Below are 9,750 nucleotides of genomic sequence, written 5' to 3'. Positions count from 1 at the left end.
GTTCTGAAATATGGTTCTTGATTCTCTACAGTGTTTTTCTCTCAAAAAAAATTGAATTTTAAAAATCAGAATCATGAATTATAATTCTGAACCCATGAACTAAACGTCTCATAAGTTTTGAATTTTCATCAACAAGGTCAAGAAAACAACCTAATATATATTACTAATAATTTTACAGAAGAAAATTGATGCATACCATTCAGAAAGGACCCGTCATGAAATGGATAAAGACCATATTGCGAGGATAAAATTTAGGCTGAACACAAATAGAAAGAAGTAGAACAAACAGAGGTTGAGACATTCAGATTGCTAGAATGAACACTCAAAATGACAATTGAAAATGCAAAATGATGCTTAAAGAATTGCTCACCATTCCAGCAAACATACAACTACAGCTCCAGATATCTAATGAGTAATCGTAATCTTGTAAATCAACAAGAAGTTCAGGGCCTTTGAAATATCTGGAAAAGAAATGGTTTGAAATAAACTTTAATTCATGTTCAGTTTCCTAGAAACTTTAATCCACTGAAACAATGTTTTTGTCATTGGATTAATTTTTTAACCATCTGATTCGGAGTACGAAGAGTTCTGTATTTCTCTTTGTGGTCGCGCACTTTAAGGTTTTAACGCATACCTCTAGCTTGCTATACTAGTGTTACTAATTTAAGTGTGTGTTTACTTTGTTGTCTTGTCTGATCAAATGATGTAGTGATGTTCATGTATAACTGAAAATCACTCTTGTGTATTCAAGAGTTAATAGATTAACCAGTGTCGGCTCAAGTATACTTAGGGCCTTAAGCAAACATCTTAAACAGGGATTTTTTTTAAAAATTTAATAAAATAGTTGAGCTTACTAGGAATAGTGCTTCCTCAAACTCCATTAGTCTTTGTTTCTCTATAACATGCGAAGAAAGATAGAACTTGGTATAATTAGGCAGTCAATTTTATTTCAAGAACAACAAAATAAATTTTTATATTATTCAAATATGTAATTATTTAGATATCCTGAATATTAATGGGATGTTTGTTTCAAGGGTTTGTCTCTAGTTCTGAAATATGGTTCTTGATTCTCTACAGTGTTTTTCTCTCAAAAAAAATTGAATTTTAAAAATCAGAATCATGAATTATAATTCTGAACCCATGAACTAAACGTCTCATAAGTTTTGAATTTTCATCAACAAGGTCAAGAAAACAACCTAATATATATTACTAATAATTTTACAGAAGAAAATTGATGCATACCATTCAGAAAGGACCCGTCATGAAATGGATAAAGACCATATTGCGAGGATAAAATTTAGGCTGAACACAAATAGAAAGAAGTAGAACAAACAGAGGTTGAGACCTTCAGATTGCTAGAATGAACACTCAAAATGACAATTGAAAATGCAAAATGATGCTTAAAGAATTGCTCACCATTCCAGCAAACATACAACTACAGCTCCAGATATCTAATGAGTAATCGTAATCTTGTAAATCAACAAGAAGTTCAGGGCCTTTGAAATATCTGGAAAAGAAATGGTTTGAAATAAACTTTAATTCATGTTCAGTTTCCTAGAAACTTTAATCCACTGAAACAATGTTTTTGTCATTGGATTAATTTTTTAACCATCTGATTCGGAGTACGAAGAGTTCTGTATTTCTCTTTGTGGTCGCGCACTTTAAGGTTTTAACGCATACCTCTAGCTTGCTATACTAGTGTTACTAATTTAAGTGTGTGTTTACTTTGTTGTCTTGTCTGATCAAATGATGTAGTGATGTTCATGTATAACTGAAAATCACTCTTGTGTATTCAAGAGTTAATAGATTAACCAGTGTCGGCTCAAGTATACTTAGGGCCTTAAGCAAACATCTTAAACAGGGATTTTTTTTAAAATTTATATATGAGAAAATTGCACAATTTACTTTTAAAAGTGTATAGGTTTAGATTTTTACCCTTTATTCTTTATTAATATCCTTTTACTAGTATAGTTATTTGATAAAAAGGTTATTAATCAAGAGTAGTTAAGGGAAGAAATCTTTACCTATGCACTTTTAAATGGTATTTGTCTCATTTTCCAGCTTAACGTGTTGAAATTTATTTTTCTTGCCTTTTGAAATGCAAATGCATTAATTGAATATCTACGTTTGAGTTCATCTAATAATTTAAAATCAACAGACAATATGACTAATCTATTTAATCTCTAATATTTTGTTGTTCCTCCACATCAACCATCACATGATCAACTTTTTTGTAACATAATTTACTTTGGGCTTTTCTACTGCAATTTCACTATTTACTGATTCATTTAGATAGGTTTATTCTTGAGTTATTCATGCGAGAAATTTTTCAAGAGCTCTTTTTTATGAATGAATCAAACTATTCATTATTTATTAGGTTTGGAAACCAAATAATTACTCAATACAACACAAAAAATAACAAGGATATATATAAAATAGCTATTATGAAACTCAAATAATAATGATTGATAAATTGGCAAGAAAGAATTAAGAAGTAAATATAAACTTGAGAACTCGAAAAACTCTCAAAATAATGTTGATGAGTGGAAAAACAGGAAGAGGTAGAGCTCGCAATAGATTATAGATCATTTCGCAGTGTCTACCTGTAAAATATATAATGTTCGTTATCAGTAGTAGTTTTTTTTTTTTTTTTCAAGTGTATTGTACTTAATGAAAAAAGAAAAGAAAAGGAATTAGTTGGTTTAAAATAAAAGAAAAGCCATTGATATCCACGCGAAGCAAATGTAATAGAGCATTAAAGGATTAGGGGAGTAGACTTAACTAAAACTAAATTAAAGCTGCCTAAGACCTCTTGGTTTAATGGTATTAAAAGTTCGGGTGGAGAGAGATTTAGAGAAGTTGGTTCAATTCCATCTTATATAAAACAAAAAAATAAAAAATAAAAATTAAATAAGAGCTAGCCGTTTAAAATAAATGATAATATTTAATTTAGGTTCGGTTGAGCTCTCCTAGAATGAGCTAGCCTGTTTGTATATATGCGTATAAAGAGTATCGACTTCCACCCATGATCCTCCCCAAATGCAGTTCTAATTCAAATTTTTAGGTCAATTAGTTTTTGGTTTTTAATTAATGTAAAGTGAATGACGTTATAGAAATATATAATAAATGAGGAGTATTAATTTTGGGTAAAAATTACCAGACGTGACCCTTTTTTAAGAGTTGAATTAAAATGTGGCTTACTTTTACAAATATCACATATAAGGCCTTTTTTTAAAATTGTATTTTTTTGACACCCCAAAAATGCCCTTCTATTTATTTTATTGGGCATTTTTTGTTTATAACGAACTGCTATATTTTTCTCTTCCAGAAAAAAAAAAAAAAAAAAAAAAAAAAAAAATTCATTTAGATCTGAAAATTTAAATTATTACCCCCTATTTCATCTAGCTTTTAACGTTTTTTTAATTACTTTGGCTCCCTGCAATAGTTTTTGAGAGGTTATTGAGTTTTGAGAGTGTCAGATTTTTTTTGCTTTTCCCTTTTAATTTGCGTTTACGTATATTACTACTCTTGTTATTGTTTTGTAGATATATTGTCGCATCTTTTTATTGTTTTGTATATATAATGATACGTGATTTCATTGGTATTGTTTTTTTTAATATAGGTTTTTGACGTTTAAACTGATGGGATCGGCAACCAATAGTTGGAAGTTGACAATGTATTGGCAGAATTTTTGGATGATGTTGATGACATGAATGATCGTGAGAAGCACATGAACGACGATGATTTGTAATTGACCATGTCGATGTAACAAAAATGCCAGATACTTATGATATAAACGATAATGCAGCTTTCAAATCCAAGTTTGAATTGCAAAAGGCATTGCATATGATCGCGTTGAAGAACGATTTCGAATTCAAAATAAAGAAATCAAATGGCACAGCATTAGTCGTTCATTGCAAGGAGGATAAGTGTGATTGGTACTTCAGGACTTCTAGGTTGAGAGGAGGGTACTTGTGGAAAGTCCGTAAATATGTCCGCGAGCATTCTTGTACATTAGAGATTGTTTAATCGGATCATCGTCCTGCAATTAGTCTAATAATTAGTAGCTGCATGAATGATAGATTTTCTGGAAAAAAAAAAAAAAAAATGGAGATAGGACTATCCCTGGAGACATTATTGACCACATGCGTCAGAAGCATAAGGTAAATATGTTAGTTATAACAAGGCATGGAGGGCACAGGGATTGTCTTTAGATGCTATTAGGGGATTGCCTGATGAATCCCACTTAGAACTGTCATCTTATTACTTTGTTTTGGACTAGTCTACCAATCCTGGCATAAACTATATTCTTTATTTTTTATTTTTTATTAGACAATTTATATTATTCCAACTATTGTTATCTACATTTTTTTAATGATATTATCATTATTTTGATGGATTTTGTGTTTTAACAAATGCTGTAACAGACACTGGATTAATGACCGATGATAAGGGTTGTTTCTTATACTTGCGTGGTAACCTAAAACATATTTTGAAGGTACTGGGATTGTAAGTGCTTTTGAAGCTAGCGCTAGGGCTTATACAATTTCTGATTGCGAGAGGTACATCCGTCAGTTGGACGACATTAATCCAGAAATGTCCGATAGCTGCTTCATATGCCGACAAAAGAGGCTGTCATGATTCATCGACTCGTAATGAAAAAAGGAAAAAAAAAATAATATTTTAGTGTAAGGACTTACCTCTTTGGTCACTTCTTTGATATTGGGAATTGTAGTTGTGTTCACAATTATCGTTTCCATAGGATTAACGAGTGAAAAATCCTGGAAAAACATTTTGTAATGGTAACTTTCAAGTACATTATTATAATGACAACCATTAAATATCATAATGAATTAAAATTTTTGACACTCTAACATGTATACCAGATCATTCCTTTTCTTTGTCTCATTGTCATTATTGATAGTACTTTCAGACACTTACACCTGTAGAAAACATCAAATTCAATTAAATATCAAGTTCTTATTGCTTAAACAAAAATCATTATAACAATTGAAATATATGTTACCAAACCTGGTTTTGATTATTCTTTTTACGGTGTTGTTTAGCCATATCCAACAACATTTACGTATCCATTGTTGCAATAGAATGCGATCTAAACTGTCCACAGACTGTGTATCTGCCTTATGGTTTGCAAATGGTACACTCTGTTTTACCACTATCACACTATGAATTTTCTCGACCATGGTAAACAACTTTTCTAATTTAGCACTCATTTCCTTCTGTGTGTTTTCAACTTTTTTAATTCTATCACTTTGAACCCGATTTAGTTATGGTGTCTCCTGAACTTCGAAACTACGATCACTGTTGTTTTCATCATTCATGTTTGCTTCGTTTAAATCGAGTTGACTAATGGGTGGATACTCTTCCAAAGCTCCATCGAAAACAACCATATATGGTGCCTCCAACTCAGAGCTAGATGGAACCAAATTATTGACCTCAACCTGAATTATCAAACTCAAAAAAGAAAAAAAATGAAATTAAAAAAAAAATACAATAATGAAAGAAAAAAGTGAATTAATGATGTTATAAATAAAATAGTGTCACGTCCCCCAAACAGGGTGGGTGACGTGGAGCTCGATTAGGAATTAATAAAGCAAATTCCTAACCGGGCCCCACACTTAACTGCATTAAAAATATAAATAACTTACAGAATCCCGGAGCCTCTGACACACAAGGCTCTATCCCACAGGACATACAGTATCGTACAAACATGCTCATGTAAATAATTATTACAACAGACATCAACCACAGTCTAGTAAATCCAAATATTACATAAGTTCATAGAATTCTCAATTCCTTACATTTATTCAAGAGGATGAACTCAATCCTCTCTTGATCCAATAGTAGCAATCTTCCGCTACCCCGCACCGCTCCTAGAGTCTCTTGGGAGGGGTTTAATACATTTGAAACATAAAACGTGAGCGAAAGGCCCAGTAGGATATAATTTGCAAGGATGTAAAATAAATAAATAGATAAAGTGCAAGTAAATGAATAAATGGGTACGTAAAAGAATAGACATTCAGTTTCAACAAACAACCAGAACCTCACTTCCTTTTTCTCAAAGGAAATAAATGTAAAATCTCCATATTACAGGCTTCAGCAAGTAATTAGTACAAATTACTTACCTGACCAAGTACCTCGCCTACCCGGACCGAGTTTCGGGTTCTACCCCCGAGGATGCACTCTCCGCATCCTATCTAGGCTTACAGCAATAGACTCTATTACCAGTTCACAAGATCTCTTTGCTTAAGAAATCATTCATTAACATTTTGAAATCGTTAATACGACCCCACGAACTACTCAAGCCGTGGGTCCCATGACTGGACAAGCCATGAGGTTCCATGACTAAACAAGTTATGGATTCCATGGACAGGACAAGCCAGGGATTTCCATAAACTAAACAAGCCATGGTTTTCAAAACGTTTTTCTTTCACAAACCAATCCCTTTCTTTAAAACATTTTCAAGGACGAAATCCTTTTTGAAAACAGGCTCACAAGGAAAAGGGATAGAAATCCTACCTCGCCCGATCAAACCTGGGACTAGCGTTGCCGTTTCCGGCTTCCGCTTCTTCAAGCCCCTTCAGTCTGAATCCTCATCAATCATTGATGCAAGAGAACACTTTAGGATTAACTTTCATTCCTAAAGCAATCCAAATCTCAATTTCCAACCAAGATTTCCTATTAGTGTGCCATAATCCATTTTCATGTTTCAAATTATCATTCCAAGAGTTTTCAATCTCAAATCAAGGATTAACAATGCTAATCCATTTATCTCAAGTCCCCAAATGAAGCTAATTTGGGTCCTCCTCGAAAACAGGGGTCAAAACAGCAATTTCAGGCCAATCAGGGTCAAACCCCGTGTCAACCGGTCGACCGGTGACAGAGCAGTGCAACACTACCGGTCAACCGGCAGTGTGCACACCGGTCGACTGGACCGGTCAGCCTACAATCCGGTCGACCGAATAGGTCGACCGGTTTCCATGTGATCCAGTCGACCGGACAGGTTCACCGGTGGAATCAGCTGCGCGAGAGAAGCTCACAGAAATCAGTCCAAAACCTGCAAATCCAGTCCTAAATCGAGATATTTCAAAGGGAAACCACTAGATCTGGTTTCTAGGTCCTAAAACAAGCCCAAAGAACCCAAGATCTCCAATTTCTACTCTAGTTTTACTCAAAAACCATCAAAATCCGGTTTAAACCAAAAATAAGTTTTGAAATTCAAAAACTTGGAATTCAAGAGAGGTTCTTTCAGTAATCTTACCTCGAATCCTTCTCTTGACATTGAAAACTTCTTTAAATCATTCCTTGGTTAAAGATCCATTTTGATTTGGGACAAAAATGAGAGAGGGAGAGAGTGAGAGAGAGCACGGGAGAGTGAGAGAGAGAGTGAGGGAGAGTGACGCACGGGAAAGGAAGGGAAAAAGAAAGGAAAAGGAAAAAGAAAGGAAAAAGGAAAAAGAAAAAAAAGGAAAAGGAAAGAAAAGGACATGTGTACAATATTTTAAAACAACAGTCCAGAAATGCGCCCATACACACTTCTGGGTTAAAATAAATTACTGAGAATAATTTAAATACCTTGGAACTATTTAAACTCACACGTGTCAGAAACATTTATTAATTAAACTCAATTAATAATTCAGATTAGGCACACTAATAATCTCAATTACCTTAATTAATCTCAATTAATTCTTCAGGGTGTTACAGCGCCACCTCCCTTAGGCAATTTCGTCCCCGAAATTAAAGCCTACCTCAAAGTGTGAATAGATGCGGATACTGCTCCTGCATCATCGTTTCAAGCTCCCATGTCGCTTCCTCAACTCCATGGTGCTGTCATAATACTTTTACTAGAGGAATCTCACGATGACGCAGATTCTTTATCTTCCGGTCAAGAATCTGAAATGGTGCCTCCTCGTACGACACGTCATACTATATTAGAACGTCAAACCACTGCACTACTGCTTCCGGCTCAGGTTGACATTTCCGAAGCATGGAGACATGAAACACGTCATGCACGTGAGATAATTCAAGCGGTAAGGCCAACCGGTAAGCCACCACTCTGATTCGTTGCACGATCGGGAATGGTCCCACATACCTTGGTGCAAGTTTCCCTTTCACACCAAACCGAACAACTCCCTTGCGTGGGGAAACTTTCAGCAAGACAAGGTCGCCTTCTTAGAATTCCAAAGGCCTACGCCTTCTGTCAGCATAACTCTTCTAACGACTTTGAGCTGTCAACAGTCGTTCCCGAATCACAGCTATCTTCTCATTATTCTCTTGAATGACTTCCGGTTCAGTGCTCAGTCGATCCTCTGGTTCCAACCAACACACAGGTGACCTACAAGGACGACCATACAGAGCTTCAAACTGTGTCATTCCAATACTGGCCTGATAGCTGTTGTTATAAGCAAACTCAGCTAGATGCAGGTACTTCTTCCAGTTCCCACCAAATTCCAAAATACAAGCACGAAGCATATCCTCCAGAATCTGAATTACCCTTTCAGATTGCCCATCAGTCTGAGGATGAAATGCTATGCTGAAATTCAAGTCTGTTCCCATGGCTTCCTCGAAACTCCTCTAATACCTTGCATTGAAGTGGGTATCACGATCGGACGTGATTGACAGTGGTACTCCGTGTAGTCTCACGATGTGCTCCAGTTATAATTCTGACAGAATCTTCTGAGAATACATCGCACGGAATGGTATGAAGTGCGCGGACTTCGTCAACCTATCCACCACCTCCCAGATGGCGTCGTGCTTCAGCTCAGTCCTCGGTAGCCCCATCAGAAAGTCCATAATGATGTGTTCCCATTTCCATCCAGGGACAGGAAGAGGTTGTAACTCTCCTGCTGGCTTCCGATGCTCAGCTTTAATCCGGAGGCAAGTCACACATTCCAAGACATACTCACGAACGTCCCTTTTCATGCCTCTCCACCAGTACTGTCTTTTCAGGTCCTGGTACATCTTTGTACTTCCCGGATGTATGGCATACCTCAATTTGTGTGCCTCTTGCAGAATCATCTTCTTTACCTCACCCGCCTTAGGAACAGTAAGGCGGTTGTGAAAATACAAGGCTCCATCCTCTCGGATTCTCCAATCCTCGAATTGCTCTCCATTCTGGATTCGAATCCAAATTCCTTGGAGGTGTGGATCCTGCCATTGATTCTTCTTAACCTGTTGCATAATATCCGGTGTAGAGATCAAATTGTACACCATAGCCTGATTATGATCTTCGTAGAACTGAAGATCATACTCACTCACCACTTCAGTCCTTTTCCAATCTTCCAAAGCTAATGATGCCAGAGTCCCCGCCGTCTTCCTACTAAGGGCATCAGCCACCACATTAGCTTTTCCAGGATGATAATGCAGAGTGAAGTCCTAATCTTCCATACACTCCACCCATCTCATTTGCCTGAGATTCAAGTCTTTCTGAGTAAACAAGTACTTCAGACTTTTATGGTCAGAGAAGAGCTGAAACTTTACTCCATAGAGATAACATCTCCATATCTTCAGAGCAAATATTACCGCTGCGAGCTCCAAATCATGAGTGGGGTAATTTCGTTCATGTGATCTTAATTGGTGAGATGCGTACGCTACCACGCATCCCCCTTGCATTAAGACACAACCAAGTCCACTCCCCGAGGTGTCAAAATACACCTCATATGGTTCCTCACTATCAGGAACAGTCAAGACTGGTGCACTTGTCAGTCTGACCTTCAATTCCTGAAATGT

The sequence above is a fragment of the Morus notabilis genome, unplaced genomic scaffold (genome assembly GCF_000414095.1).
Source record: "Morus notabilis unplaced genomic scaffold, ASM41409v2 Scaffold416, whole genome shotgun sequence".
In the NCBI taxonomy this organism is placed as follows: domain Eukaryota; kingdom Viridiplantae; phylum Streptophyta; class Magnoliopsida; order Rosales; family Moraceae; genus Morus; species Morus notabilis.
The sequence above is the reverse complement of the archived record's forward strand: the minus strand, read 5'-3'. Positions refer to the sequence as shown.